Here is a 17,742-nt window from a genome sequence, read left to right on the forward strand (position 1 = left end):
TTTACAATGTTGAGATAAAAACACTGTTTTAATGGCCATTAAGTTGTAAAAATTTCAGATTTTTTTTAACTTATTTTTTTATTTTCAGTTGCGCTCTAAGGCTTAGTATATACAGTATGATAACTTCAACTTATGTACGCACCATGCGGCTGACCGCATTTCAGCGGTTTTAGCATGCTTTCTCTTTCTCAAGCGACACTTTGTTCCGCTCTTGCACTAACGCAACTCACAGAGCTCAGAACTTCAGAAGCTCGGCTTACCTACGCAATATTTTTTTTATACAAAAAGATGCAGTTTTATGCTGTGTAAGCAAATTCTTCCGATAGATATTATGTTTTTATAGCAATTTCAAAGCTATAAAACAGCCCTTATTTTCTCAAAGCCACCCCGCTGCATGCCATTGTTTTTAACAAAGCGTAACTGTTACACAAGTGCGATATTACGTAAAGATTCCAATCTAATTAATTACTCAATTTGTCAACAGCCGCGGCGCCGCGCCGGCTTTTCGAATTAGGTACAAACTCGCCAGAAGGCGTACGAGACTATTTGGTATGAGTTGAAGCGAAATACTAATGAAATTATTTCCTGCTAGCTTTGACCTGCGGCTTCTCTCGCTTAACCATTATATCTGGCAGTCCAATTGAACTTCAGGGGATTACGAGTATTTAATGCCCAAGGGAATTCCCCAAATTACATTGTGGTCTTCATTTAAATTTTATGACACACAATTTCATGTCTCTTCACATTCACAAGCGGTTAAGATTTTGGGAATATAGGTACTAGGTACAAGGATTCCGAGAATTTCGAAATATGATTTAGACATGTTAATCCAGACGTTTTTGTCCAAATTGACGTAGCCATTTTAGTGTGAATTAAAAAAAAAAGTAAAAATCTTTATTTGTAAACACAAGAATGCTATACATACAACAAAGACAGTACATACAAACTAACACAAGTTTAACACAAGTGAACAAACACAACACGCATGGTACTCAAATACTTTCGCATTGTCATCAGCACGCACACACACACACACACACACACACACACACACACACACACACACACACACACACACACACACACACACACACACACACACACACACACACACACACACACACACACACACACACACACACCGCACTCGCGGACTTTCAAGATTCAGGCTCAGCCTAGTTTGGAGTCTGCTAGATATTCACATTTAGTAAAAATCTGTTTTTATGGCAAATAAACATTTATTATTATTATTTTATGAAAACCTTCCAATACTTAAGGATACTGATGCAGTTGAAACTGAAACTCTAGTAGAACTACCCTCTTACAGGTAATACGCAGCAAGAAGCCTTCTTATAGACAGCGCCGACTGTAGCCCTTCATCAAGGTAGAGCGAGATTATTTACACGTCTACAGCGCTTCCGCGTATGGCACCATCGTAATTTTATTTTATACTGGAAACTGTAAAATGGCGCCCCTTGCTGCTCCTCTTGCTCTAACCCAGGGCCGAGTACCACATAACGCAACCACTTGACAGTTTGTCTATATATCCATTTCCTTTTCTTATTGCGCTCTGTACTCACTCTCTTTATGTCAACATTGTCAACCTCCGTATGAACTTGTGTGTACTATAGGAGTACACAATTCACACAATGGGATAAATAGTTATCGCACTAATAATTATACATGCGAAATTTTGTAATTCTATTTATTTGTTTGTTACCTCATCACGTCTAAATTGCTGAACCTATTAAGATGAAAATCGGTACACAGATAGATGAGTCCCGGGGAATAGAAGGACATAGGATAGTTTTATCTCGGAATATTGCATAGTTCCAGCGGCATAGCTATAAATGAATTCTACGCCGACGGAGTCGCGGGCAACAGTTTAATCTATCTTAACAGTAGTCCGACGACTGTAAATGGTGGATTTTATGTAAACCATAAATCCCGTCGAATGAAGTTGCTCACATAATTGTGATCGAACTTCACTTGGTTAGTTCGTTTGATCATCAATAAAAGCTGCTACGAGTATGTTATAGACTCAAACGTTTATTTTAAAGATTCCTCAACTTCGTTGTGCCAAACAACAAGGAGAACGCTAACGATGGTCTCTCAATTAAAGTGCCCTAGCAACAGTTTACCTCGTCTTGCAAATCTAATAGATCTCAATTCATAATTAATGTTTACCCCGTTCAACCTTTACTTTAACAACTGCTAACGAGTTTACAGGATGTTGTACTGACTGTTTCATATTCGAACTTTCGGAGTTCATTAGACTAAGTGTATTTATATACATGTCGGCGGCCAAAAATTCGCCAGATCATGAAATTTCTAGGCATATCGTGAAATGGCGCCATTTCATGATTTGGCCAGTTTAGGCAGATCATGAAATTTCTAGGCATATCATGAAACGCCGCCATATCGGTCCTGACACTTCGCCGGCCGCTGCCGCTGCTCGCTCGCTTCGCTCGCTCGGCTCATGCGTTGTGGCCACAATTCATACTAACAACTCCTCGCTGCGCTCGTCGTACCCAAATTTTTCGTTTTTTCGGCATATCACGATGTGCCCGGTATAAAGCTAGGAATATCGACGAACGCGTTACTCTAATCGATCTGACGTATTGTTTTTCAGGCACATCGTGGCATATCACGAAGGTGGCACGAAGTATGCCTGGCCAACTTTTAGGCATATCATGAAATGGGGCCATTACACGATATGCCTAGGAGTTTCGTGATCTGGCGGATTTTACGATCGGCCGCCGACATACATATCTATCTAATTACTACTGGAGCTATGATAGTCCGGGTCATAGTCTTAATATTCGTATTAAAGTTTCTAAACATTGAAATATATATATAGACATAGACATAGACATAACTTTATTTCGACATCAAACTTAAAATAATACATAATTTACAGAAAAGAAAAACATTTGATGATGTCGAAAAGGATTTGACTCAGCATTATGCTGCAGTAAGTATCGCAGAGGCAAAACAGAGATTTTAACAAATCTCTAAGGGATATGACCAAATGGTAAAAAAAACAGTCATTTGATCTAATTCCTGAATTTGTTTTTACAAATAATAAACCCTCTCATTCTGAGACGAGGCCTGTGCCATGCTGTGCAAGGCCGAGATGATGACATGATAAATTCAGCCAAAAAAGTCAACTTGTTTTTTCATTGCACTACATAAGTTTAGTGATTTGGTAAAATACCTGACATACGTCATTTTACGCATTTGACAATTATATTAGCAGTGGGTTCCAAAAGGGTATCATTCTAATGTATATTGAGGACAAACCCTGAAAGATTTTTCCAATTCATTTTAATCAAGGTTACAAGTGAAAAGAAACTTTCCTATGAATGTCCTTTGTTCAGAAAATAGACCCAAAAACAATAGAGTTTGAATCCAAGACTTCCAATCATTTGAATAATGTTATAAAAATGGAATAACAATGGAAATAGGCGCTTTTAGTGAACTGTATAAAACAATTTGAGCTTATTATTTCTCTTTGACGACCAGATGGACTAGTGGTTAGAGAACCTGACTACGAAGCTTGAGGTCCCGGGTTCGAATCCCGTGTCGGAGCAGATATTTGTATGAAAAATACGAATGTTTGTTCTCGGGTCTTGGGTGTTTACTATGTATTTAAGTATGTATCTATATCTATATAATTATATTTATCCGTTGCTTAGTACCCATAACACAAGCTTTGCTAAGCTTACTTTGGGACTAGGTCAATTGGTGTGAATTGTCCCGTGATATTTATTTATTTTATTTATTATTTCTCTTCTCATTAATTTTAGGGAACTGTTTCATATTTCGAGTTCTATTTTGGGACTTTGTTCTGATATTGCGATTTTAATAATACTGTACGATTCTTATAACCATATCAGTGTATTTTTGAGTTAGTCATACAGTAACGAAATGACTTTGATTTTGAAAAATAGAGGTAAGAATAATATTTTTTTTTGTGACGACCCATAGTGAACGACGACTAGTCGCAACGAAAGTCTTAAGCACGTTCAAAGTAGGATTCGTAATGATAAACAATAACATTTGGTATCATGCTACATTAGGTATTTACATATTACTAACCGGGGATCGAAGCCGAGACATTGAGCCATGTAGACAGGCTCTTTAACCACTCGGCTACCCGGTTGTCGCAATAAGCTATATAGTTATTTATTATTAATGGTTACAGTTAATATCCCAAAAAACAATTACATCAAGCCATTAATAGGCTCGGGAACATAGGGAGTAATGAACCCTCGGACTACCCCAAGGGATTTAAAATCTAAACAGGAAGATCAATCCTGAACCCCAGTTAAACGTATATTAATAGAGAAACTTTCTCTGAGAATGTAATATTTGGAATCCTATTAAGGCATTAATAACAATATTACTATCTCAATATCAAAGTTGGAAGTAGTGGTTGAGTAGGTATGTAGCGAAACAAACATATAAACATAAACATTACCTATCAAAAAAAATCGGATCTATTAAATTTATTTAGTATTAATTTTCAAATATAGGCTTATGCTTATGGTATCAACCAAAACGTCTAGCTTGTTAGATATGATATCGTACCTTCGATAGAACAAGGGCATAAATAATTCCACTTTTTTTAATAGACTCATTTTCCGATTTTTAGACAATTATTCCCTTTTACTACCAAAGGTACGATACCAACTCATTTTTTGATTTTTAGAAAATTATGCCCTCGTACGACCGGAGGGATGATATGATAAAATATTAAAAGATAAAGGGTAGGTAAGGGTAAAGGGTAGATAAAGGTAGTAATCGTTTTATATTATTTTTACGGAACACACCGTCAGTTGAGAGCGCATGCCACACCACGATACGATAGTATAGCAACGTGTTAGATCGCATTCAACGCGGATTTTATCATGTTAGCTTACACGAAACATAATATAAAATGAATATTGACATGTTCAGGAAAAATATATTTATTATTCCAACCTTATCTTACGAACGCGAAAAGTGCCCTACCAAAATGTTACTTTCAACACTTCTATATATTTACACCTCGTTGCTTGTCGAGAAAATATTGTTACTCACTTTGTAGAAGGCTAAAGTTGGGTTTACGTTTGTAGCGCTTGTTTAACTTTATGTTTTGATCGTTTAGAATTAGTAATATTAACTCTTCTGGCGAGATACGGACACATTACTACCTATTAATATATTAAAGATGACCAGATAGTAGGTATAGCCAAGTGGTTAAAGAACCCGCATACGAAGCTACAGGCCCCGGTTAATTCCCTTTGCTCTCTTGTTTGCTCTCGAGTCTTGGGTGTTTAATATGTATTTATATATATAAGTAATATATCCATTTAAGTGTGTTTAGCCACTGCCTACAACTCGTACCACAAGCGTTGCTTACGTTGGGACGTTCCTTCATTTAATATTATTTGCAAGAGAAGTTTTCTTAAGTTTTTTACCTATAATTACTTTGAACGAAGATTGGCTAAAACTTCCATTACGCCATTCAACCGAGTAGCCCACGCTTGGACGCTGGGAAGCCCAGTCGATACTCGATCAATGTCGGGAAACACGTGTTTTAATTGTTACCGGGGCACAATGTCGCCGCTAATTGGCTGTGAAACGAAAACCCTAGAACGCTATTGGCTTTTTATTACGAGTATATTCGTAACTAACTAAGTAATAAAATATTGTAGAGCCGATACTTGTTTTAAGCTATGGCTATTAGGTACTTATTAATTTTTCGTAGAGATATCTCTATAGCGCAGGCGTTTTCAACCTTTTGGTTTTAACGACACACTTTTCGTTCATCAAAGTTTCACGGCACACCATTAAAAAAAATAGCCAAGTGCGAATCGAAGTGACGCGTAGAGGGTTCCGTACAGTATACCCATAATATGTATAACGTAACGGACAGGGGATACGTATTAATCGCACAAGCCACGCGTCAGTTGTTTTCGTACTATTTTGTCATAAAATTAAAGCTATTCATGATAGCAATGCAGCATACACATGCGGCCACCGCGGCATACTATGAAATATACGCGGCACACCGGTCGAAAACGTCTGCTATAGCGTATAGTATAGTTATTTATTAATTATTTAAGGGCCAAAATAAGCGTAAGTACTAGAAGAATAATGAACTTTTACATAAATTAGGGAATTAGTTAAGTATGACATTTAAAAACAACGGGTGCAAAACGAACAGGTTTACAAAAGTACTCGGCTAGTCGTGTAAACAAAATTAAGTTTCATATAGTTTAATGACATCTACAGTGCCCTCTGTTAAGTTAACACTATAACATAGGTAGTGGTATCGTTAACCTTTACAGAAAGCCGAATTTAAATCGGTCAAGCTGTATTCGTGATAAAAGGCAACATTCGTCTTGTGTATGTAACACAGTGATTGTAGCGCCTGGGACTACGTTAGGGACATTTTACAAGGGACTTTGCGAAAAATCTAGAATGGCAACACTGTAATCAATCTCACATTCTAAATTCATGAATTTACCTTTTTATAAACTGAGGTGAACGGGCATTCATTAGGCAAGCGTGGTCCATTTTAGTTCACATCTTCGCTTACTGTCAAGCGTAAATAATTGTGGTCAAATACTATTTCTGCATAAAAAACCTTCTCGATTTTTCTGTGGGAAAATACTCGTATTACCGAAAAATCTGTTTTTCAATTATTAAATTTAACTAATCAACGACTAATATTGGTCCCAATCCCTATCGTAAACTACTGAATCAGCACACAACAAGGTCGTTAAATAGCGTCTCTATAAGACAAAGGGGCCGTAAAGCAGTGTTTACTCGCCAGTAATGGGTGCTGACCGCGACGCCCTTTACACCCACTGTGGGAATACATTACTATAATTGTCTTGCACAGGGTTGTATTTGAATAGTAATAGAACTGAGATTGCGGTAGTATTAATTTATAGGGTGAAAGGTCAACCTGTCGTCACTAATTGTTTTACCCTTCTTCAAATGTAAAGTGGGATTCTTCAAAATTTTCTTCGGATATTTTCTCTTCTTCTTAGTAATCCAGAAAACTTAACCCACTAAGAATATACGTAATTTTTACTAAACCTATTTTGATGACATACCTATTTATGCTATTTTACAATTTATGTCCTTTTAATAATCACAGTAAGAAGGAAATCAAGTTAAATCTTAAATCATGGTCGGTCCAATATTAACTTTCAACGTTTGTAGATAGGTAGGTGTATAAAATACTTGTTTAGTATAAGTATTTTATTTACAGCGAACCGATTTGTGGTTGCAGTGTGCAGGTTTGGCGTTGTGCAGCCTTTTATTCATGATAACTTTTTCATTCATTCCGTACGTCGCCTCGTGCTAAGCGAATAGGTCACAGTCTCAACTGAACAAAGAAAAATCTGAACAAAAATGTATTTTGCTCATAAATTCGCGTCTAGGGAAATCCCAGCCGTCACTGCCGCGACCGTAAATAGAAATTCAAATTGTCTGCTCATTTCTGAATCGGATTGTGGACCCACGACTACGCCACAATACAAGTACATAATAGACTGCGCGACGCGAGCTTATACTCTGTTCATTGCGTGATCAAAGTCGTCACTTCATAGCGGTTAATTCACAATACACGCAATGTATTAGAGAAATATAGCATAGACGTGACCGTGCTAACAGTCCGTGGTAGGATGTGAAATGTCGGTTCTACGAGTAATGGATGAATGGTAAATTCGGCGGTTTTTAAGAGGACTGTGATCTATTTTGTCAGGGTGGCTGAATCTTACGTGGGCGCGTTTTAGAAGGCAGATAATATTTTATTGAAAAGAAGAATTGTTGTGTGTAGGTGGCTGTGAAAAATATAATTATCCCGCAGATTTACTTTCGGATGTAAAATAACGATAAAGAGACATCTTGCAAATATCGTTTGCATGCATCTTGAAATTGTCGTTTTTATTGAATCTCGGTGTGATATTAATGTATCAAGAAACATGTCAAATAAATGATAGCATACATCTAGTAGGTAGCTTGGTGACTATCTTACACAATAGTATTTATATCGTCAATCCATACAAAATCAAGTTAAATATCTTTTGTATGGTATGTAGATCACGATTATCTTTAATGATTTCAAATAATTTATTAAATCGGGCTACATTTATGCAAGAAATGTGTGTTCATGAAGTTCCACACAAATCTCTACAGTCTAACATCTGGTAGCACGGTGAACCGTTGTGTTTCTCTGAGAATGAACTCTGGTGGTGGTGATAGTTGGCTTTTTGAGCAAAGTAATTGTTTTAAGTTCACCTGGGTCTATACTAGTCTACTATGCTGCCATTTATCTTGTGACACTCCGTGGCAACTCTACAGACCATAGCGATTCGTGACATGAACGTACCTACATCTATATAGGCCTGATCTGAATTCTAGATTTAGTTTAGGTAGAGTTTAGGCTATATCAATAGAAGATTAAGTATTTGTCGGGCAGTATAATTCAACGGGATACGGTGACGAGGGTTTATGCATAAAGTTCTAAAATTCACTACAGTTTTATTCTTACCAGCGGTGTGCTGGTAACAACCTAATTTTTTTACGCGATGTCATGAATTTCGAAAACTCTGATCAAAACACCATACACTAAGACGTATGTAGACAAAAATAATGATGTTTTCTGTCTCTGTGTAACTTTTGCAATCGCCATACCTATCCCAGACAGTTTTGTTTGTAGAATATCTTTATCCAGATGGACTTTTTCCATAAAATGTGGATATTTTTAAAAAGTCGGAGTAAAGTAAACAGATTGAAGCATAATGGAGCTGGATTACGAGAAGAATGTTTTAAGACTAGGTATTATTTTACTACGCTTTTGTCGTACAAATGGAGTTATGTTGGAAAAATGTTTTCGTTTTGAGAACCAAGCTTAAAGTATTAAGCGTTAATAAAATATATGAAATTGCATTATCAACTTAAGTTTGAATGTTTTTTTAAAGATCCTTATTTAAAAACTATTAAGTAGTTGGGAGACCGACCTTTGCTCGGAGTATTTTGAATAAATCATATTTTTTTTGGAAAAGATACATAAATAAGAAAAAGTAAAACTTAAACTAAATAAATACTTATATAGATAAAGAAGAAAAAAAATACCTTAGCGGCATCTGGCCTGGATTTGAACTCTAGTCCCCCATTTTACAAATCTGACACGGTACTGCCGACCCCCCACCCACACTGATGACAAACCTGTTGAAATAGTAATTTCAACAGTGATCTTACTACTATGGGTAAGATTTTCACGGAAAAAACCATTCTACGACAATATTTATACCTAGTGCCATCCACGAAGACGCGTGATTTTGTCAAAATTAGATATTAATTACATTGTAATATGAACCACGGCACGCGTCATCGTGAATGACTACCTATACCTCTAATTAGTTCTGCGAAACAAACCCATACAAAAGCCGCTTCGCCATGTAAACACCGGAATTGCTGTTTTTTCAACCATAAACAAATACGAGTAAAACAAAATGGAATTGAAATAAGATTTACGAGGTTTCTGATGATTAATCTTCTTTCCCTTTCTATCCTGCGGGCGAGAGGGAGACAGATGTCCACTTAATTAATTAATTAGCTAGAGTTGGATTACCCTAATGAAAAATGCTTTCCACATTTTTTGTGGAGAATGGGAGCGAATTTTTTTTAGGAATTCATAGAAGGAAAAAAGGTTTTTATAAAATTGATAAATGATTATTGATCTCTTTTTCAGAACGACGTTTATTTTGATTGGATGAATTCTGGTTAAATAGAGAACCTATTCTTAGTTATATTTTGAATGCGAATGTTAGTTTATTTGGTGCTATACTCATACTTAAATGGTATGGAAAAAGACATACATAATACCTAATATGCCTTTCATCTCGGAAAATTGTATAGTTCACAAAATAAACGAATTCTTCACAGACAAAGTCGCGGACAACAGCTACTATAAAATAAATGCGAAAGTTTACGTGTACTTGTGTTTGTTACTCTTTCACATTAAAACAGGACGGAATTTATAATGTAGGTACTCTTCGGGCCAAAAGTATAGAAACATAGTTGTTTTTCTTAATATTTAAAGTTTCCATTTTTATTATGTATTGGTAACGCAAAACTGACTTTAGTTAGACAGCCTCAAAAGATTAATACTACACCCAAAGTATTATTACATCCGAATAATATATTGTAAAAGAGTAAAAAATATATAAATTTGGGAGAAGTTACAAAAAGAGCTTTTTAATTATCTGTCTACGAGTGGTGAATTGTCAATTTTATTACAGAGAATTTTAGTTTTATTTTAAGTCTCGCTCTCTTTTGTTTTCGAATCACAAATAAAATAAAATCACAGTTTTATGGTATGGGTATGGTATTTTACGGTGTGGCCTGTAATACGAGCAAAAAATTAAAACATATATCGTCCTCGGTCGTCAAACTAAACAACATTAGCTCAGCGACTTTTAAAAATAATGGAGTCTCCGAATTTTCCCTTTTTCATACAAATTAAATACTGCTGTCAACTGACGTTGCCTGTCACGGTACAAACATCAAGCATTTTGCTTTACATTGCTTCTTCGAATAAACTTAAAAGTGTAATAAAAATTAGTTATTTTAAAACTAATGTTGTTCAGTTTGAGGAGTATATAATCTATGTTTTAATTATTTGCTCATATTACAGGCCACACCCGGTATTGTAATAAGCTATAAATCCAGGTTACGTAGGCTACAAGACTCCTACGGGGTTTCTACTCTAGGTACCTACCTATCTCAACCACTAAACCGAAACAAACTTACAATTTAGTGAAGACCGTGATGTAGTTCTTGTGATTACCACGGGAATTATAAAAATCCAAGAATAAAAAAAATGCTAATCATAATCTAACTAAAACGAAACAATAACAGCAAAGGTAGCTAAAACTTTTTCTTATTAAGGTCCCTTTATAGCCTGCCTGGATGAACGAGGCTATGGAATTAAGAAAATATCAGGCTACGGCGTAGCATCTGCTACAAGTGCCGTAGACCTGGCCCATTACATAAGATTGCCGTCTACGACTGGTTCATAAAAGTTATGACCTAAGGAATCGTTACTGGGAAGGTCCTTTAGGTTATTTCTTTGGAGAGTTACGTGGTCCTATACAGTATATGTATAGTACAGAACAGAGTAACTATTTTAGAATAATAGTTATAGGTTATCTTGTTTATCATTCATTATTATTGACTTTTCATTTCAGTGTTAAAGTTAATAATCAGTTTTCGTAGTAAGAGTCCTTATTAGCGAAGGTGGATGCAGAGGTGACGAGTAAGTGCAAAAAATATTAAATATAAAATTATTTTAAAAAATATTGTTAAATATCTGTTAGCCAGTCGCGGTATTGTTTTGTCATTACCATGTATATAACATACGAGCAACATGTAAATGTTTTGACTATAGTTTCACATAAAAATGAGGGTCTAAATTTTATAAGAGCTTGGTACAGCTTATTAGTGAATAATATAGGTGAATCGGGCAAAATATTATTTAACCGTGAACTTAATACTGTACCGTCACGCGAGCCAGTACTCGATGTTACTTACACGGAGTTATTGTAATATCCCGGTCTTATTTATGGGAAACAAGACGTTTGACATTATTTACTTGTTTGTAACCCCCGAAGCAAAAGAGCCGTAATGTGACCGCAATGTGTGTGTCTGTCTGTGGCATCATAGCTCCCAAAACGGATGGACCGATTGTAGTGCGGCTTTCTTTAATCGTAAGTTAATAATTGAATTGAATTGATTCTTCACAAAGTGTTATTAAAGTCTGTTCAGATTTTTTGAGTACAGAGTAGCAGGCAATAGGTTGTAGATTATAAATAGGGATACGTCTTGCCAGGGTGGAAACTTTGCTAAAAGCGTCAGCGTCCCGTTGATATTCCATAAATATATCAAGGAAGTCATCCTGAAAGTTATTGTGAAAAAGTTCCACACAGCCACTAAGCTGACCACACGTAGGGAACTAAACTAAATTAGCCAACACAGGAACTGTCCTGGCAATCGAATTAGCAGCCGCACTATCTCATTCCCGTGCCGTAATCGGATTTGCGGAGTTTATTCGGAAATACAGCACAATGCCTCTAATTTTTCTCTCTTCTCCTGTTTATGTTTTTACTGTGTTTTTGTTGTGATGTAGTGTGTTTTTGTTGTCAATAAATGTTGTGAGTTTGAGTTTGAAATAAGGGTATCGACCTTGTAGGAAGAATTAGGGGTTCATAAGGAGCAGACCAGTAGGAAGTGACGGCAATACGAGAATGAAGACTATAGGTTCTCAACGTGGGTGTCTCTTGGTCGTTTACTTCTGAATGAGGCTCACCCTTCACTTCCTCTTCTTCTTCACTGCCTATCGGGATGTCTGGTCGATACTGACAGAGAACGCACAGCATAAACCGCTTAAGGTCTCTACCCATTACCCCGTATCATACCATGACCGTACCCGTACCTAATTCAAATTCAATTCAATTTCAATTTTATTTATTTTCAGACAACTTGGCCCATACAATAAAAACCTCACAGACTAACATACATAATCAAAAGTCACAAGATAGATTACAATAAATAAATAAAAATTACAATTAAATTAAAAAAAAAAACAAATCAAAATTACAAATTAAATTACAGTTAAATTATCTATATCTACTTTGGTAGCAACGGTCAGGCAAAAATATATTCTTTGTATTGAAAAGTATGAGACTAGCACGTTTCCTAGCCAACCGTCGCCGTCACGTGTCATGTATGCGCTTGGTTAGTGTTCAGTGTTGACTAGTGTTGCGTCTAGTGGGTAGAGACCTTTATTAAACATGAAACTACCGTGATACTTGTGGATACTCATTCATATTAAATGATAATACATATATCAGATAACTCACGTCTGAAATCGACTTTAGCTCGACTGAGCGGTGGCGCGCAGTGCGCGTGTTGCTGCAGCCGCCGAGTCGCGTTGCTCCAGATGAAGGGTTACGGATTAGCCCGAAGCATGTCGAGCCAAAGTCGACTTCAGACTTGAGTTATACATTATATATATAATTATTATCATTTAATAAGAGACCTTTATACTAAAGATGTGTACTGAACATTTTTTTAAATATTCTAATAAAAACAGGCTATGGAACTATGCAATTTTATGTTTTCAGGCATACAAAGCCGTCGGCATAGCTAGTTTGTTCATGTAAAGTTATGCGTAACTATTAATAATAATATTATTATGTTATAATTTCACAAGCCTCAGGGTGCCGGGCGTAACAACACATCTCCACATTCACTCGTCCTTTGATCTAGATATGAGATGGAAGTAACTTCGAGTTACTTTAGTATTTCTTTATACTAATAAGTGTAGATTTATTTCTTAAATTAGTAATTTTAATTTACTTACAAGCAAGATTTATTTTTTTTATTTATTTACTTATCCCAACAAAAATTACAGCTACAGCATTACAGTAAACACCAATGCGCTGCAAAATTCAAAACATACAAAACAAAAAGACAAAATACATTTAAAAAAAAACTATGTATAGTTAGGGATTTTTGAACGTCGTCTTCGTCGCTACCCTAAAACGACCGAACACCACACCCTCCGCCTAGAAGTCGGAGCGCGGGAACATCTGCTGGTGCTTGGCAGGCATTTGGAGTCTAATGAGCTGAAATTGTTAGCCCTTTGAGACTCGAGCAGGATGATGGACAGCCCTAGCTGTCTAGATAAATGTCCTAGTGCTCGACATGCTAACCCAATAGGTGACATCCCTGCTGTTATCTTTATTGCTATGATGACATCGACAGTGACCAAGCCTTTTGCCTAACACACTTGGAATTACAATCGTTTTCACCACTTCGTTCTTAGAAAGAGATGGTGAAGGCGATAGCGAACGTCAGCACGTTAGACAATACGGCCTCGACACTCAGACGCCTACCTATTTTTTTTTCTGAAACTTATTTATTCGCTTTAAAATAAGTCATAATAAATTCGACGGTAATCAACTAGATTAATTAAAACATAATTTAGTCTCAAGAGCCCTTTAACGAATCAAGGCGTTCGTCGCTTTCTATTAACCAATGAGCGTGAAACAAATTCGTTTTCCAAATATAAATAGGAGCCGACACGCGTTCCGTTATCAAGTCAAAGGTACACGTACAAAAGGGACTTGACATGATTGCATAATTAATATTTAAAAATGTTTCGTGAACGGTACCTAAAACCCATGAGGTTTTTAGGACCGATAATCGAAATGCTGATTTGTATTTTTTTATTCTACTACTTAAGTAATTAATATACCTAGTAGCTATAGAAAGTTATGAGTAAAGCCACAAAAATCAGTTACGGTCTATGTAAACCGCACATTCCTTTTGTCAGCATTTCACGTTGTATTGTGTAATTTCATTATTTATTAGCGATTTGAGTCAGTGCAGATTTATCCGCCACAGTGTGCATCGGACAATCAATTGAAATCCACATTATCAAATAAATCACCACTTCAGTAATCTGCCATAACCAATTCAACAAATCATCCAATATAAATTCGAGACTACATTGTCCCGTACAGTCAGTTAAACGTACAAAATGATTGTTTGCATAAAATATTTAAAAATGTTTCGTGAAACCTAAAAATAAATTCAACCAATATTACTTATGTATTTTTAATGTATCTATTTAGGTCTATGTTCACCGCTATATTTTTGCCAGATTGAACAAATCTCGATACAATGTCTCTTTATTGATCACCTCACCACTTATGTGGTAAGCGTTCTACATAAGTGGAAAACAGGTACCTACCTGCAGAGAAAATTCGCAAGGTATAAGCAATAGTTGCCTTATCGCTTCAATGTGATCTCTTCAAAGCAATCTTTTGATTTAACTAGATTTTTTTTCAGGAGATTCTTCTAATTCAAGTTAGGTTAGTAACAAACAATTTGACTTAAAACTATTTTATTTTGTAAATAAAATTTTTAAAATTACAACAATTTGAATATCTATATATTAAATTGTATGTGTGAAAATATATAAAATATATGGCGTATAGCCAAAAGAAGTGGTTTTAAATCCCATATAGCGCATCGGAAAACTTCATCATTTTAATAATAAAACAGAAACATACACACATATATATATCATCACTACTTTGAAAAAATCTCGCATCTAAAATTAATATGTCAACAAAATTGAACCTTGACGTAATGTTCATAAAGTCCACTCAGAAAAATTATCTACTTTGAGATACGAGATTTTTTCAAAGTAGTGACGATATTCAAAATCTAATCACCCTAATATTATACAATTTTGATTATCAAGTGAGATACGAGATTTTTTCAAAGTAGTGACGATATTATTTATAAAGTTTGAATGACTCTATAAAACTTCAATCACATTATCCTAATTGTAAGCGCATTATTACTTTTTTCTACCACTTTCCACCGCTTTACTAAGCTAACATTGCATAACGTTCAAAAGACAATCACACAGATATCCAATCGCAAATTGATTTAATTTGTATTTCATCGGTTTGTTTGAGTGCATGCGGGCGTAATCATGATAACGTGGATGGAGTGTTCGATTGACCCAGATAACACGACTTTAAATGCTGTTCGAGTAGTGATAATCAGTCGAATTATTAGTATCGGGATTCAATGTGTCGTGCTAGAGAAGAGCCAAATGTGACCGAGAAATGGAAAAAATTGCACGGGACAGAAAAAGACTACAAACTTTAAATAGTGGCGGCGCAAGACCTAAATTTTTACGATGTCACACCACCCATTAGATGACGGACGTTTAAATGATCAAAAAAGCAAGAAACTTGCGAGGCGCCATAGACGGTTGGCCCACGTCACCGCCTAGCGTATCCTCTGCTTTTACCTCACTCTTCAGCTACCACATGCTTTGCTCTTAATGCGTTGTGATAGGGTAGAGTTCAAAAAATTGAACACCTTAACGCTGATAGTTATTTAATTGCTATGAAAGTTTTCCGTTGTGAAATTAAAACCTAACCATAATATGGTATGGGTAATTTGTCGTGTCATTACGGAACTTTTTCAAGTTAGTGGTTTTGTATGGTTACCTGCCATTTAACGTGGTCCAACATTTTGGTCTCCCCCTGGTTTGATTTATTCAGGCCGCAAAGATTGATAATTTTAGCACCTAACTGAATCAATTTTACAACTAAGTCAGTATTTGTATTTCACAAGAGATGTTGTATTTTAATTAATTATTAGTAAAAGATAAATTAACGTCTGAATCAATCAATTACTGCAAAAAAATATCCCCAGGCCATTGAAAACGGGTAGGATTCCAATAATTTCTGCCAACATTCTGTTTACATTGCTCTTGGCTATATTTGATTGGTTAGAAATACTAGTATTGATGTAGTAAATGGAATCAATCCAGCAAGACAGAAAGTACCTATCTTTTTTTCCAAAAGAGTTTCTGCGCAATAATTGTTTTATTGGTTCCTTGAATGACAAAATCTCCATTTTTCAAATCAGTTTCAAGAATAACGCCACTGTGCTTCTTCATCACCATCACCATCATCATCATCGGCCTATCTTAGTCCACTGCTGGACATAGGCCTCTCCATTTGCACGCCACTGAGCACGATCCTCGGCCAGGCTCATCCAGTTCTTGCCTGCCACCTTGTGAAGATCATCGTCCCACTCTTGCCGATTCGCGGTCTCCACTCGAGTGGACGAGTTCTTGAGGGGTTATCGGTTCTTCGGCTGATATGGCTAGCCCACTGCCACTTCAGTTTGCTTATCCGGTGAGTTACGATGACTTTAGTTCTATGTCGGATCTCCTCTCTTGCGCTGTGCTGGTTGCTGTTTGTGAATTCCAATCCACAGTCTATATGAACTTTCACAATAAATTAAATTAAAATACTCATTTTATGATTATCTTGCATTCAAGTGTATTTTTTTAAGTACATAGATTTATTTTTTATTCAATGAGTTAGTGACTTATGTTGTTTAATTCAAGTCTCTAGTCTAACCAGATAGACGCGGAGCTTCCAGATTTCCCGACAACCGTCGCATAACTACTAACTAAGTAGGAAGTCAATATATTTTTTACCAATGCATTAATACTTAATCTTCTGCCTAATTATGCCCTTTGATAAAACACAGTGTTTTTTTTATTCTATACAACGAGGAAACGCAGCCAGCCTTATGGGCACCCTGCCCAATAGCAGCGACTTGGGTGATCTTTGTAAATATAGATTTTTAGGATTAGACTAAATTAGTTTTAGTACTATTTTTATTTATTTTTGTATAAATTACGTGTCATTTATTAAATAAAATTCTATACTACACCTAAATAAATCCAAACCAGATGTTCTAGTTCCAAGTCAAAAGATACTTACCTATTGTTAGGAATCTGGGTTAAATACTGCGTCGATAATTAGATGATGGACCTTCTCAAAAATCGTTAGTCGCTACCGCTTCCATGTACGTGAGAATCGTTAAACACGCGTATATTTGTAATTTTACACTAGGCATTCTCGGTAATCATTTAATAGTAAAATAGTCACAACATCGTCTGTAGGTTGTGAAGTTATTATAACTATTTTTGTAATGTCTTTGTAGAAATAATTTAAGGAATTCTTTTCTCGTTCGATATTGAACAGCGGATAATATTCAGACGGTATTTTCATTACAACGGTGCTATGTATTGAGATAACATAACGAAGAATTTGTAACTATCAAAGT

The 17,742-nt window shown here is 35.8% G+C and overlaps 1 protein-coding gene across 1 annotated transcript in view; it reads right to left on the reverse strand.

Moving 5' to 3' along the window:
• The window catches only part of Syt4 (Synaptotagmin 4), a 47,808-nt gene that overhangs the window by 29,636 nt on the left and 430 nt on the right, over positions 1–17,742 (reverse strand). The gene's annotated exons all lie outside the window — the stretch shown is intronic.

Source organism: Choristoneura fumiferana, chromosome 21 (assembly GCF_025370935.1).
Source record: "Choristoneura fumiferana chromosome 21, NRCan_CFum_1, whole genome shotgun sequence".
NCBI lineage: Eukaryota > Metazoa > Arthropoda > Insecta > Lepidoptera > Tortricidae > Choristoneura > Choristoneura fumiferana.